Below are 13,653 nucleotides of genomic sequence, written 5' to 3' on the forward strand. Positions count from 1 at the left end.
CCCCCCGTCCCCAAATTCCAGCCCATTCATTCATTGTCCCTTGCCAATAAAGGGTTGGATCCTTCAGGTCCTTAGGTGTATAATCCCCTTCCTTGATTTGTAATCCCAGCACTTCCCCAAAGGGGCTACATTATGATTTGACCCTAAGTTATTCTTCTGGTGATTATAAGAGGTGGTGGGGTAGATTATAAGGGGTGTATATTGCCTTGAAAGGTAGAGTCTTCTGCATCACCTTCAAGTAAGAAAGAAAAATTAGCCTTTAATAAAAATGAATGCTCTACCTTTTCTAGGACTAGATAGTCCAGTGGAATCTGAGGGTTTAGATTCTTCCTCATCCTGAGTCTCAGGGTCCCCCTCCCTCCAAGCAGGGCCATGAGCTTAGTGTAGGAGACCTGCCAAAGTGAAATTTCAACCTACATGTAACTCCACTACTCTTATACTTAAATCCTGGCCCTGATCCTCAGATTTTTCTGCCATCTTGCTGAATATGGGAGTCTCTTTAAATCCTGCCCAGGAGGCTCTGTGGCTTTCACACTTTGCTTACATTGGTAGTTAGTTGCCTTCAGCCATTCATTGCTGTCATCTCATGCATGGATGGTTCTAGCAAATAGTCATCTGGTTTCAAAGTCCTTATAATTAGTATTTACCACAAAACTCTCAAATGCCAGAAATACTGTCCTTGCTGGTACAATTTACTTCCATCAGCATCCTATCCCAATTCATCACTGGTGAAAATTTTAATGATTACTACACGTATGTGATAAGGGCAATTAATGCTTCATCTCCCACCAGTTATGGAGTCATCATTGCCAGCTGGATATGATGATAAGTCTGCTCTCTTGGGCCCCTTCTGGTACTATTCATGGCAGGTCAGGTTCCGGAGGAAACAGGTTCTGAAATTCTTAGAATTGTGTGCAAGAGGTTTATTGGGAGATTTCTCTCAGGAATAATAACCATGAGAGGTGAGGGGGGTGGAGAAGGCTAGGTCTAGGAAGAAATTGAACTGTCGTGAAATTGCAACAAAGGCCCCGACCAAGTTTTAAGAGGAGTTCTGGAACATCAAATGGTCCTTTGACGTTGTTCTGCCCTGAGGCAGGGAGGTTGTACCTTCACAAACCTTCCTCTCTTACCCCCCAACTCAAACATCTTGCCACCAACATCTTGGTGGGGGCAATTCTCTTGGGCTGTTGCCGATTCTTGGAAAGGAACTTAGCCAAGAGCTGCCCAGAATCTGGGGGAATGGCAACTCTGGCTCTGAAAGACAGATCTGGTTGGCGTATCACAGCACTCATTCTGCCACAAGATGACGTTAAAAACAAGACAACAGGCCCCAAATGAAGTTGCTTATGCTAAGCTCCACGTGACCAAACCAAGACTTAACTTAATTACAGTTTCAGCTCTCCCAGAAATGGAATCTTAAACCAGTCAATCAAGAATTGCCTGATCAGCACTAGTTCAGTAAACTGCTTGATAGACCCCTGCCGTCTTTTAACCTTTTTTTTTTTTTTTTTTTTTTTTTTGCCTAGAATAATTTCTTTGTTCCTGCTACTTTCTGCTTAAAAAAGTCTTTCATTTTATACATCTCCATGGACTCTTTTTTTCCTGCTATATTGGATGCCGCTCAACTCATGAATTGTTGAATAAAGCCAATAAGATCTTTAAGATTTACTTAGTTGAATTTTATTTTATTTTGTTTTATTTTATTTTATTTTTTAACGTTTATTTATTATTGAGAGACAGAGCACGAGCATGGGAGAGGCAGAGTGATGGGGAGACACAGAATCCGAAGCAGGCTCCAGGCTCCAAGCTGTCAGCACAGAGCCAGATGCGGGGCTCAAACTCACAAACCGTGATATCATGACTTGAGCCCAAGTCGGATGCTTAACCGACTGAGCCACCCAGGCACCCCTTGAATTTTATTTTTTTAACAATGATAACTATTTTCCATCTCTGCATTAAGGCCTACCAAATATTCCTGATAGGCCGACTGCTTACCACATGCTAGACATGTCAGAGCAATAGCATGGGTAGAATTAGAGAGTGAGCACTTGGCATCCTGTGATCCCAAAGCACACAGGAAGTGGTCTTGGAAAGGGCATTCTTTTCCAGGCTTTATGCAGGTTCTTTATCAGATTAGATATGTTGCACAGGTCCAGGTGGTCTGCAAAGTAAAGGAAAGGATACTTGTGACACTGTAATTTATAATAAGAAATATATATTTGGCTTTCATCCACTGTTCTTAGCACAGGGCTCCTAGAACCCATGGAATTTCCTAATGGAAGAAATCGATAAAGGTGTCTTTTGTTAATGAGGTGACTTTTGAAAAGTCCCTAAGTAACCAAAGGATGGGGGCTGGTTGCCAGGGGAACCAACCAAGTGATTAAAGGGTTGTAATTTTCAGTTTCACCCCCAGCTCCAGGGAGGAGAGTGGGGCTGAGACTGAGTTCAATCACCAAGAGCTGAAGATTTAATCAATCGTATCTGTGTACTGAAGCCTCCATAAAAACCCAAAAGGACAGGATCAGAAAGCTTCCTTGTTGGTGAGCACAAGGAGATCCAGGGAGAGTGGCATGCTTGGAAAGGGTATGGAAGCTCTACATCCCTCCCCATTACCTTTCCTATGCAGCTCTCCCACCTGGCTGTTCCTGAGTGAGTACATCCTTTTTATAATGAACTGGCAATCTAGGAAGCAAAGTGTTTCTCTGAGTTCTGTGAGCTGCTCTAGCACATTAATCAAACCAGAGGAGAAGGTCATCAGAACCTCCAAGCTATAGTATGTTGTCAGAAGGAGTGACTATCTGGACTTACAACTGGCATCTGAAATGAGGGAGACAGTCTTGTAGGACTGAAGTGGGATCTGGTGCTATCTCGAGGGAGACAGTGCCAGAATGGAGTTGTTTGGTGGTGTGGAAAAAAAGAACACATATTGGAGTATCAAAGCAATAATATTTGTGCTTTTAATATCATTGGAGCCATAGTCAAAGGATAGCAGCAAGGTGTAGTGGGAAAATCTATTGCCCTTGGAACCAGAAGATACAGAAATTTGGAGTCTAGACCTGGCTTTGCCGTGCATTGCTAAATACTGTGGAAAAAATCACTCAACCTCTCTGAGTCTCTCTCTCTTTTTTTTTTTAGCTGTATAATGAGTATAATATGACCAAGTTGTGTTATACTCATTTTACAGGTGGTTGTAAGAACCGGAGGGGCAATATTTGTAACATATAAAGTATTATTGTTTTGGTTGAAAGTTGCATCTCTTTAAGGATTGTAACAGGGCTCTAAAGTGACTTTATTTTTATTCTTCACCAGCTTTGAGTCACTAATTGGTGAATTTTTCCAAATTATATTGTATTATACCTTAAATAGGTTGATTTTTTTCCACCCTATGGGACTCTGAAGATAAACCCAAAGGAAACTTTGCCAGGTATGACCTAGTGACAGTCAGTCTAGGATGCTTTGCGTTGGAAACCTCCCCCTGATAGTATAGAAAGGACCAATTTCAAACAAATCATTCAAAGGAGATGGTCATTGTGCGATATAGCAACCAAAAGCAAAACCTCAGGCAATGCTCATGAAGTCTCCGAGGATAGCAAAAAAGAGAGAGAGAAAAGGTAGACAGAGGGGAATGATAATGATACTTTATAGGCATATAGATTTTTCCCTCCATTGATTTTCAGGCATTTGGCAAATTTTAATTGGCTAATCCTCGCATATCCCTTTGAGGGTAAGTAGGCAGCAAGTATTATCCCTGATTTTCAAATGCAGGAATAAAGGTACAACAAGCTCACGTGCCTTGCCTGAGATCACAGACATGGACTAGGGGATGAGGGCCAGCGACCCCACTTACAATCCACAGACCAAACTTCGAGGTCTCCCTTTACAGAATCATTTGGGTCTTTTGCAGATCTTTCTGAAGCAAATTCCTTGACAATTTGTTTCCCCAAAGACAGAAGACGTGTCTTTTTTCCTCTGTAGCACTTGCTTCGGATCAGAGGCAATGATACGTATTTTCAGGCGTGATGAACCTTCCTACAGTCAAGCAAAACTCAACGTGGGCAGTAAAGAAGCCTTTTGTGTGTGTGTTTAATTTCCAAGTAAGACATTGATGTTCTTTTCTGGGGCTGAACACTCTTTGAATCCAGCAGCCAGGCAGAGCCTGTGAACAAAACCCTTCCTATTCACTTCAAACTGTAGTATCTTTGCTAAACATTCTTTAGAGAATTCCCAGCTTTGTTTTACAGATTACCAAGGTTTCTCTTCAAACTTCCCAGCTGACCCCTGTTCATCTAGTATCCTGGATGTTGCCAGGAGAGAGACAGTCCTCACCAGATTAAAGCTTTCTGTGGGATAGAAGACAATTTTGCATTAAAAAAAGAGAAAAATACTCTGACGAGAATTGCAAAAAGCCTTTAGGAATAGAAGCAGGTAGAAAATCTATGACTCAAGTTAGAATAGAATTATTTCACCTTAATGAGACTCACAAAACATTGAATATTTTAGAAACGAGTCATTATGCGGAGAAAATGAAATTTTCATGCGGATTCCATTAAGCACTGTGGTGTTCAGGACATCCTGCCGTCGGCTTCATCAGAGTCCTGAGGCCCTTCACTTTGAGGCCCATGGCACCCATGATGCTATTACATGTCCCTAAGGAAAAAAAAAAATCCGAGTTTCTTTGAATTGGAAGGTGCAGAGAAAGAAAGAGGGAGGGGATTTGGGGGTGGGGTGAGAGGAGGGGAGTGAGGAGGAGAAAAGGCAAATTGTAAAAGGATGATTTGGACCGCAACAAATTGATAATAATTCCCAAGCCTTATATTTAAGTCAAACCATGTCCAGTGTCTGGTACGAGCATGGGTATGTTGTGTTAAAAGATAAACTGAGGCATATTCAACATTTTACGATGACATTTGAGCATATCTCTGTTTGAATGGGTTAATGCCAAAACCCCAGGTGGTCAGGGGTGTTCTGATGGGGAGCCAGGGGAAAGGCTTATATAGAAAACATGCGGAAACAAAACAAAACAAAAAAAAGGAAATAATTGATTGGCTGTAACTGAAAGCCTAGTTGCCTGTTTGTGTCTGGTCTTCCTTAGTGTTTCGATTTTGTAACCTTGAGGCATTTACAGGCTTGGATTTTTGGTTTGCTTATCTAGGCCACCGTGGCATTAGACCCTCATCAGTCTAAAGGCTCCTTGTTTAATTAATTTAACAGGAGGGAGTCTAGAGCTCACTGAACTAGTTATCCTACCTAGTTATCTACCTAGTTATGAACTACCTAGTTATCCTGGGTTGGGGTCAAGCTCTGCTCTGCACTATTTCTGTGAACCTCAGGCAAGTTTTTTGATGTTTATGGCCTTCAGTTTCCTCACAAATCAAACAAGGGAGCTAGGGGATTTTTAAGGGTTTTTTTTTTTTTTCTAATGATCTCTAAATGACTAGTGGCCAAAACAACCAATTAGCTCTCCCTTCCTCTGTCCCTCCTTCCCTCTTGATCAGCTCGTGGCCTGAAATAAGGCCGGTATTCTTTGTAGTTGGGTTACCCAGACTTGCTTCTTGCATTTTAGAGCATGCTCTTTCCTGAGCTGCCTGCCCAAAGCTGCCAAAGTCCATCTCTGGGGAAAATTGGAGAAAGAGCACTTTGGGGGAAGGAAGGAAATTGTCTTTGTTGATGGCTCACTCTCTCAAGCAGGCCCTTTACATACAAATCTCATTTGCTCTTCAACCCTGAGAGGAAAATGTTGTTAAGATCATTTTCTAGATCAGGAAACTGAAAGTCAGAAGAGATAAAGTGACTTGTTGAGATCACGCAGACCTAAGAATAGAGTCAAGGCTCTGCAACTGGTGAAGCCAAGGGCGAACTGAAAATGCAGGGCCCTTTGTTTCAAGATAGTGACAGCAGAGGGTTGGACCAAGCGTGGGTCCTTCCAAGCTCAGGCCTCTGTGACCACAGGTAGAAAATGCGTGAGGCCATCCCCAAGGAGAGCCAGAATACAAACTTGTTCTCTTGTGCACTTTGTGTCTGTATTTTCCCCATTTGCTCCATCCGATCCATTCCACCAAACCACGCTCCATGCCCCGGAGGCTGAGCTCTAGGACATGCCCCCTGGTTCTGGTTCGGTTTGGCCAAAGGGAGGCACTGGCAGGAAGCCAGAGGGCAGGGCAGTGTGAAATTCCTTCCTGTCCCGTCAGGCTACAGTTTGGCAGTGGCCATGTTCTCCCTGCTCCCTCAGTCCCATAAGGTCACATGACTCTAGCCTGGTCAGTCAGACTCTCCTGACCTCCCTGGCCACCTTGACTGCCTCCAGGATGTGCACATCTCCCGAGGACATTTCTGCTGGAATTGGTGGAGGGGCTGAGAGTCTGTCCCCTTCCTCCGAGGAGTCAGAAAACTTTTTCTGTTAAGGGCCACATAGTAAATATTTTAGGCTTTGCAGCCCACATAGGGTCCTGTCTCATAGGCTTCTTTCTTTGTTTACTGTTTTACAACCCTTTAAAAATTTAAAACCATTTTTAGCTTGCCATGTGTGGAGTTGCGGATGTACAAAAGCAAGCTAGTAGCTTGCAGGTTCCTTGGGGACATAGTACAGAAACAATGAAGCAAAGAGCTACTTTCAGCATTGTCTCTAGTGGTATAAAGGACGCCAGCATGCGTGCGTGCACACATGTGCTGAACAAAGGACAAATTCTGGAACCACTGAGACTTCCCCGGGCATCACTAATGCCCTGGTTCTGCAGCCCTTTCTTCTCCCTGTGAGCCACACAGCATTGTTCCCAGTGGCTGAGCACACCTGAGCTAGGATTGAGTTGCGTTTCTATTATTTGCAAATGACCAAATCCCTGCTGAGTATCTTACTAACTCGAGAACCCACAGCCAGCCCCTCCCTGGGTTCCAGTGGTCTCAGAGCAATCCCGTGCAGCCCAGGACCTTGTACAACTCTTGGTCAAGGACACCAAGGGTGACAACGAGCACTCCTGCTGGAAGTTTTACACAGTGGACATTTTTGGCAAGAGAACATTGGAAAATAGGAAATTATTACCAAAAATAAGGGTGAGGTCTCTGCGTAAACGTTTAGTGCCATAGCTCATAGCCCAGACAGCATCGTTGTTTCTAAACAGGCCCTCAGCAGTGCCACGGATGGTAACCAGAGGCCTCTGACCAGGAAGCTGGGGCTTCGGGAGCAGCAGGCCTCGGTCTCTAATTCGTCAGTCCTGGTGAAGGGCTGCTGCTCTCTGGCAAGTAGGCATTGCGGGTCATGCTAAAACACTGCCGTTGCAAATGACCTGGGATCCTGTGTGTACAGTGGAAAGAAACAAGCATTTAATAGGCAGGGCCTGTGATGTTCATTGAAGGGGGGGCGTCCACCCCAGTTGGGCTCATGGCCAAGCCCCATCAGTGCCGTGTCTGACCCCCGAAAAGCAAGGTGGGAAGGGGGAAGATTCCTCTTGGGGGGTGGTCTGTAGGAAATCTTTTCTTCCTTAAAAGAAATGTTTTGGGAGAAAGGCGTATAAAAAGTCACCACAAGGTCTTATCCATGACTTAGGCTGGGCTTTTTAAAAATAATGCTCCACACTTTTCAGAAAGAAGAAAGCAAAATAGCTATGAAATGGGAGTTAAACATGGTGATGGGAAAACTCAAAGTCAGGTATTCTGTCCCCTTGCTCCCGTTAAGTAAGTTCCATATTTCACATGACCACAGGTCTAGTCTGGGGCTGTGGGAAAATGTTTATCACAAGGAGAATGTTAGGAGAGATTGTTCTTCTGAATAAAGCGGGCTGTTTGGCCCTTTCAGGGAGGTGCAAAGTGTCGACCGCAGGGCCTCTAGAACCCGACCATGTGTGGAAATCTCCTGGGGATCTTGCTGAAGTGCAGAATCTAATTCAGCAGCTCAGGGGTGAGGCCTGGGACTCTGCCTTTCTAATAAACTCCCAGCTGACGAGATGAAGTTCATCTGTGGACGCAGAGTGAGAAGCAGGGGACTAGCCGTGCCTTTTTGCTGGTGACATTTGGTCACTAATAAATGTTAATAATAATAGCTAAATGTACTGAGTGTCAACTGTGAGAAATAAAGTCACAGAGCTAGGAAGGAGTATTGATAGAAACTGTCTCTAAATATCACGCTTTTCCTGCCACTCCAGGCTGGCCCTCTGCAGAGTAGAGAGGCAAGGGGGATGCTCAGGCACTCTCAGTCCAACATGAGAGCCCTCGCAGCCCCAGGAGCCGGTAGCCCAGGTGCAGCACCGGGCAGAAACTTCCAGATGGAAGCTTGGCCGTGTTCAGTGACAGGCATTCCAGGATTTAAGAAAAAGTACATCTGGCATTTCCAGATGAACGGGCTAGTCTTTCCATTCAGCCAACCTGACTGATTGTGCAGAAACGAAAGCAGGAAAAATCTGATTGAAAAAATGGCTGATTCTGTACAAAATACAGTAGAATGATGAGGTGCTCCTCCAGGGCAAATGTGAGATGTTTCTTTATCGCTCACCTTAATCCCTCGTGCGGCGGCACGGTATCCTCAGAAGATAGATGCCAAGAACACGGTCTTGACTCCTGCCTTTGCTTCTCCAATTGACAGTTAGTAAAGCATGGGTTCATGAGGAACAAATCTTCCAGAGGGGAACTGCATATTTCAAGCAGTCTGACTCTGACAAGCCTGGATTCTAGGAACTTTTGTGGAGTGGGTTTATTGCCTCAGTCTTTGTGCTGACTGGATGTGGGTGACGGTGGGCCTGCAGGATGGATAAGAAACACAATCAGCTTTTCAGAAATGTCTACCCCTGGAAAGCTTCACAGAGGAGTTTCTCCTCTTTGGCCTCCTTTCTGAACAGTTTCTGTGGTAGAGCTTGAGGCAAAAGCAGCTCTGGGCAAAACTGGGACACAGGAGAATTTCTCACTGACATTTTCCCACCTCTTCCATCTGGTCCTTCCTTCCTACTTCCAGCCTCCTCCACTCTTCCAATGCCATCCACAGGCACAAGGTGAGTATATTTGTAGGAGAGGGAGGGAGTGGGAACACTCACTTAGGTATTACATGGATTTGTATTTATTTTCTGTATTGATGACAACTTGGCCATTTCTTTTAGTTGTCACAGAGCAAATAGAACCATGATTTATGTTTTATCATTTATATAACTGATTGCATGTACTTCTAAAATTTTTATCAGATTTCTGATGGTTGTGAATCATTTTCCCCATCTGGAAAGATGAAGGAGCAGGTCCCCCCCTCTTCTGCCCAGCAGCAGTCACCTTGGAGTTTATAGTTCCACATTGTTTTTCAACAACAGTCTTGAAATAAAATTCTTGGCCCAAGAAGGAGCACCCCCTGCCTAGGGGGCCACGTCAGCCACCCAAAACGTAGGCAGCTTTTATGTTCTAGTAATATCTAATCAGTCATTCCCCAAACACCAAGCCAGCTCTGGGCTTTGTACTTACTTCCTTCTCTTTATTCTGTAAACACTTCCTGCCTTCCACCTCGCAGTTCTCCAGATGGACACATCCACTTTATGAGGTATTAAATAAAGTCTGTTTGTGTTACCTAAATTGTCTTCTTCAATCATTTTTAGCAGTAGTAATCAGTTATCTGATGTATTTACTGGTGAAAATTCAGGCTGTGTGGATCCCAAAGACTATAAAGCCTCTGGGGGCTTGGAAGAGTCAAGGGACAGACAAGATAACCCCAGGTCATTTGCACCTCTACTCCATCAATATAGGGCAGTGTAAGAGACCCTGAGGAAGCCAGGCAACCAAAAGTTGTGCAGTTTTTGAGATTGTCTTCCATTAAGGGAAAGATAATTATTTGTGATAAATGCACTTACTCAACAAAAAGCTTTTACGGCAACAGTGAACAACTGGAAATAATTATCCCCAGTTTGGGGAGTTGGTCAAAAAATTATGAAGCTAGTAAATAAATCATAGAACTGTTAAACTATTAAGCCATTAAAACAATGAGTGAGATCTCTAGCATATTTGTAAATGAGGAAAAATCAGAACTGTGTAATTTGCTCCTATTGTTTTTGAAAGCTCAGAAATACTGGGTATCTATATAACATGTCTGGAGTAATACATAGACAATATTAATAATGGTAGTCACTGGTAAGGGAAGCTGGTGCCTTTAATATATACTCTTTTATGAATTCTTGCTATTATTTATCATAATATTGTTAACATTTACTGAGTATTTGCTCTGGGCCAGGCAATGTTCTAAGTGTTTGGTGTGTATTATCACATTTAACCATCCAAAACCATGTGGAGCAGATTTCATTATTTTTAGTTTACTTTTGTATAAACTGAAGCAGAGAGATGTCAAGTAACCTGCCCAAAGTCACAGAGCTAATAGGGGGGCAGAGCTGGTACGTAAGCCTCTAGAGCACTTAGAATTCATCACTGTGCAATGGTATTCTGTTATCTCCTGATGTGTTAAGCAGGAAAGCCTGGATTCAAACTCAGATAATTCTATTGACTATGCTACCTGCTCTCTTTCTTGTACCGTTTGAATTCTTACCAAGCAGATGTATTAATAGTCAGATGTAAAAGATATTGACAAAAAGTGGAAGACACTCTATAGATTTAAAAATTCATTGAGAAGCTACTACAATGTTAGCTCCATGCTAGGAACACAGAAACAAACTAGCTTGGCTTGTCCTTCAGGCCTCACCATGGAATGGGAGATACCTCCAAACCCAGTACTAGAGAGAGAAGCATGAGGTACTTTGGAGGCCAGGCTCCAGATCCAAGCTGAGGAGGAGAAGGGAAGGAGGGAATCTCAGACCTATAACATCTGAGAGGAGTTCTCACAGGATAAGTAGAAAGGAAGGAGTGGTCAAATTAAGAAGCTGGTGAATGGGGGAGGCAAAGACAGGTGTAAGATAATAGACACCTCCCATTTCCAGCACAAAGTTAAGAAGTCTGAGTAGGTAGAAATCAGACTGAATAAGTGGCCAAAAAACCCAGCAATGTGTTTCAACTCAAGAGTTATTGGTCTCTGGATGAGACACTTCCTCTTTGGGTAAAATTTCTTCTCCCATTCAGGATGTTTAGTATCCCTGGCCTTTGCCCACTAAATGTCGGTAACATCCTGGTCGCTGAGAAACCCCAAATAACTCAAAAGGGATAATACTGCTTGATCCCAACCTCCTTTGAGAACCATGACATACAAAGTGTTATGGGCCATAGGGATAAAGACTTATCATAGGGGCACCTGGACGGCTCAGTTGGTTAAGCGTCTGACTCTGGTTTTGGCTCAGGTCAGGATCTCACAGTTCATAGGATCGAGCCCCATGTTAGACTCCGCGCTGACAACAAGGAGCCTGCTTTCAATTCTCTCTCTCCCTCTCTCTCTCGCTGCCTCTTTCACTCTCTCTCACTCTCTCTCACAATAAGGAAATAAACATTAAAAAGAGACTTTATCATAAAGACAACAGGACACATCAAGAGGAACAACCTTTAGATTTGTGTTTTAGAAATATTTCTCTCGTTGAAGGATTCCGCATCATTTGGAGGTGTGAGAAAATTGGAGGCAGGGAAAACAATGAAGAGATTGTTGTTGCTCGAGGGCAAGTAAAAATTCTGAGGGCTTAGAAGAGGGCAGGGAGGAAGTAGGAAATAAATTAACCACCATTAAGGAGATAGTAATGTATGTGTCTAGAGGCAGAGATCAAGGAGAGAGCAGCCAACCATGTTCCCTGGGTAGATCTTGGTGACTTTGGGCAGACAGTGGAGCCATTTGCCAGAAGGAATATAGAATGAGCAGGTCTGAGAAGAGGAAGGTGATTTCATTTTGGACATGTTAGATTTGAGGTGCATTTGTCATATACAAATGGGCATGTCCAGTGGGCCAGGAGAGGAGCTGAAGTTGGAGGTACACACTTTAGAGTTATCCCTTTCAGTATTTGGGCAGTGTTTGGAATCATGGTATCGAATGAGCCTCTCGAATGAGAAGAAATTTTACCCAAAGAGGAAGTGTCTTATCCAGAGACCAATTGCAGAACCAACGTGATGTATACCCACACTGCTTTCAGCAGGAAGAACCATTAGGCGAATCATGAAATTGCCAATTCTTAACTGTTTTAATGACTTTCAGGAAAAGAATTTCATATGGTTCAAACTAAGAGGAACCTCATCCTTACAACTCATGACACTGGTTTCACCCTCACCTGCAATAGGGATTTAGATAATCTTTTGCTTGGGTAGCAGGAGGCATGGAAGAGGTAGGTGTGCCACGGGGTGGAAACTGGGAAGCAAAACTGCAGCTTGAAAATCTGAGGCCCTTGCCAGGTCAGACAGGAGAAAGTCAGCCCACAGTGAGGCAGGGGGGGTGATGATGAACCGCTCAACTGCACTGTCAACGAGGGATTTGTTTTGGGGGCTGAGTTCCTCCACACCTTAAAGAAAAACAAACTCCCTGTCTTCTTTTTTGGGAAGCCCAGGGAGATGGTTGTTAGCCAAAGAGCAGTGCGCAGACAAGTCAAAAGCATTTTGGTCCAAAGAAAGTGAGTAAAGAGCCAAGATTCTCAGGGCCTGGGCTTCCTCTGATTGGGATGGTCCAGCCCATCTCTAGGTCAAGGAAAACTCAGCAAGCTAGCTACACATTGCAGCAAAAACGTGTACCCTTATACTCCAACTGTAAGACCCCATGCTTCAAGAGTCTCATTCTGTTACAGTCCTTTGAGAAAGAGGGAGTTTATCTCATGCCTTTTATTGAGCTGTCCCCTGGGCGGATGCCCTGTCAATTTATGTCTTTATTGCCATTCCTCTGACCACCATTTGTGTCACAGCCTGGAACCCCTGGACTCCAATGACCCTTAATAGAATGTTATTTCTCATAGGTGGTTGATAATAGAGGGATAAATGTGGAAAGTAGCCACACTTCCCTTTACTGCTCTTTTTTCTATTCCCCAAAAGACCAATATTTGGGGTGGTATAATTATATAAAATGTTCCTGAAAATCTATGTATAACTAAATAGATTCTTACTGAGGGAGGGTAGTTTTATTTTACCTACATGTTTTTGTTGAGAGACAATTCTCCACAAATATCTCACATTTCTTTGAGCAAAGACATTTGCAGCCAAATTAAGAATGTTTGTATTAGGAGACATTTCAGGATACTAAAGCTTAGTGACATCTCCCTCCCTGGAGATGTTTTGAGGTAAGAAAGATAAATACTTCCCCTCCACTACCAAAAGATTAGCTTAAATTCAAGATTATAGTTAAGGTTTTTTTCTCTCCGGAGAAAGAGGACATGTAGGTTGCCAGCAGCCTTATACAAGAGCAGAGTTTTTGAACTGTGGAGGTTATCTCCAATAATGCATCCCACTACATGTGTGGGTGCCATTTGGCCCTCCCGGCATAAACTTTGGGGGATATTTCTCCAACATGCTGCATTTGACGAGAGTAATAAATGGACTTTGTCATTGACCCAAAGATCTCATGACTTCCATCTGTGTGTTTGTCTGTTTTATATATATATGTATATATATATATATATGTGCATATATATACGTATATATGTGTATGTATATATACATATATATGTATATGTATATGTATATATACATGTATATGTATATGTATATATACATGTATATGTATATGTATATGTACATGTATATGTATATGTATATGTACATGTATATGTACATATATATGTATATGTATAT

This window comes from Panthera uncia, chromosome C2 (genome assembly GCF_023721935.1).
Source record: "Panthera uncia isolate 11264 chromosome C2, Puncia_PCG_1.0, whole genome shotgun sequence".
In the NCBI taxonomy this organism is placed as follows: domain Eukaryota; kingdom Metazoa; phylum Chordata; class Mammalia; order Carnivora; family Felidae; genus Panthera; species Panthera uncia.